Genomic DNA, 2,188 nt, shown 5'->3' on the forward strand with positions numbered 1-2,188 from the left:
CCAGCTTCCCGTCCGCCGTCCTCCTTGCGGATGCTGGACCCGGTCGAGATCCGGGATCCGAAAGAGAGTCCTCGTAAAGTCCGCGGATCGAACGACGCCGTCCTGACCATTCCCTGAAAGGAGTCACAATTGCGTAAAGCGTGCCCTTTGCCTTCTGAGAAAAAATCCAATCCTGTCACTTGACCATTAAGGCGATTTGAAAGCGGCATCCCAGGAATTAATCATTTATGAAACATTTCTCTGAACCGAGGGTTTAAAAAAAAAATCCGATCCCTTAAAATCGGACACCTTGAGGAAGGTCCCGATACTCGCGAAATTTCAATCCTTAAAATTTCTTTTATAGACAATTTTTTCAACTTTTATTAAACGTGGAATTTCATGGGGGTCAAGACCTTCCATAGGGCCTCCGGGTTTACGTGGTGAAATTTCGGTCGCTTCGGTACATCCAGCTGGGAGAAAAGTTTCATAAACGACTGACCCGTCGCATGCCGCTTTCGCATCACCTTAAACCGACGATAGTCGGAGGTATCTTTAATCGGTGCATACGCTTCTTGTATATCCGCGCTAAACAGTCGTTTCGTTAGCAAACGGACGTATCGGAGCGAGCCTTTCGATAACCTCGCTCCGCCTTTTTTGTCCCTGATGAGATTCTTCGGCGTATCTCGAGTACTCGAATAAACGAGTACTCGGGTCCCGATCCCTAACCGAACCGAACCTAGCCGAGCCCTGCCGACCAACCGGTAACGACGCTCGTTTCTTTATCGATCCTCTCGAATCTCGCTCGAGCGAATCTCGCGCGGTTTCGAGGTTCGACTTATTTCGGGCCGCGGTCGCGCGTGCGCAGCGAATCGGCGCGGATCGGCCGCGGATCGTTGCGAAAGACAATGCCGATACCTTGACTCGCTGGTGCTCTTAATCTCGCTCTCTCCGGCCAGCAGCCTTAATTATCCCCCGTTAGGGTTAAACGGACCGATCCACATATGGTTGGGTTATCGTTATCCGCGAATAACGATACTCGCCCGCGGCCGAATGTTTGCTCCGCGCGCGCTGCGACCGTCGGGGGATATAATGTCTGCACTTGCGTAAAAGTGATTCAATCCCGTATCGGGGAGGGACGACACGTGCCCGCCGATAAGCGGCAATCTCGTTCGGCAGCCGGCCGAGTTGATCGTGCCGAGAAAGCTCGAAAAAGCGAAGAGGCCTCGCGGAAGTGCCGGCTGCGAGATCCGCAACTTCGGAATGAAAAGCTCCCCGCAAAATGGCGGCCGACGCGTTCCAGCTTCCTGGGTGAAAATCGGTGACGGGAGAAAATCTTCGCCTTACAAATTTCATCCTGCATATTTTGCAAAAATCCCCACCCCCCAAGACCGCGACTTCTCCGCGAAAAGATCGACCATCGTCCGATCGAGTTGAGTTTTTGAATTTTTACCAGGAACGAAGTCAAAGAAAGCAAAGTCGAAGAGAGTTTTCGAGCGGGTCTGGCGAGGTCGCCTCCTGGACGTAGGATATATGGACCCTGGACGCCAAGTCGCTCCTTTGATATTTTTAAGATAAAATTAAGAGGGGGCGATCAAGGGACTCTTTGAAAGGCGGTTCTTCGGGTCGAGGATCCTCGTCAACATCAGCTAACTAATATCCAATAGCTCGCCACTTTTGCACTCCACGACCGTTTTGCAAAAAAAAAAAAATAGTGGGAAAAAGCGTCCCGTGATTTCCGTGTTTCGATCTTTTTGCGGTACCTCCGTCTTTCGACCATATATCCTCCACCTCCTCGTGTCCGCCCCCGCGGAGGAACTCGCGGTCGCTGGACCTCGACTTCCGGGCAGCCGCCGGCTCCCTGGGCGATTTCGCGGGCTCGACTTTTAATTGAGAAAGCAATTACCGCGACCAGATGGCCGCGAGCCATCTTTTTCGCGGCGCGCCGCTGGATCGCGCAATGATACCGTAAAACGAATGCTCATTGGACAATGACGAGTCGGAGCCGCGCCACCTCTCTGGCCGGCACGGTCTTGTCGTCAAGCGGCCCGAGGGACGGAAGTAACGCGAGCTAACCACCTCGGTTACGGCTTCTTCCTCGAGAATTCCGCGGCGTGCCCGCACCCTGGATCGTTGCGCTCGTCGGAAGAATGATCGCCCAAGGAGGAGCGCCGAAGATCGGGCACCATCGGCGAGAGAAACGCCCACCACC

This window comes from Orussus abietinus, unplaced genomic scaffold (genome assembly GCF_000612105.2).
Source record: "Orussus abietinus isolate OABI.00-Male unplaced genomic scaffold, Oabi_2.0 scaffold27, whole genome shotgun sequence".
Classification (NCBI taxonomy): Eukaryota; Metazoa; Arthropoda; class Insecta; order Hymenoptera; family Orussidae; genus Orussus; species Orussus abietinus.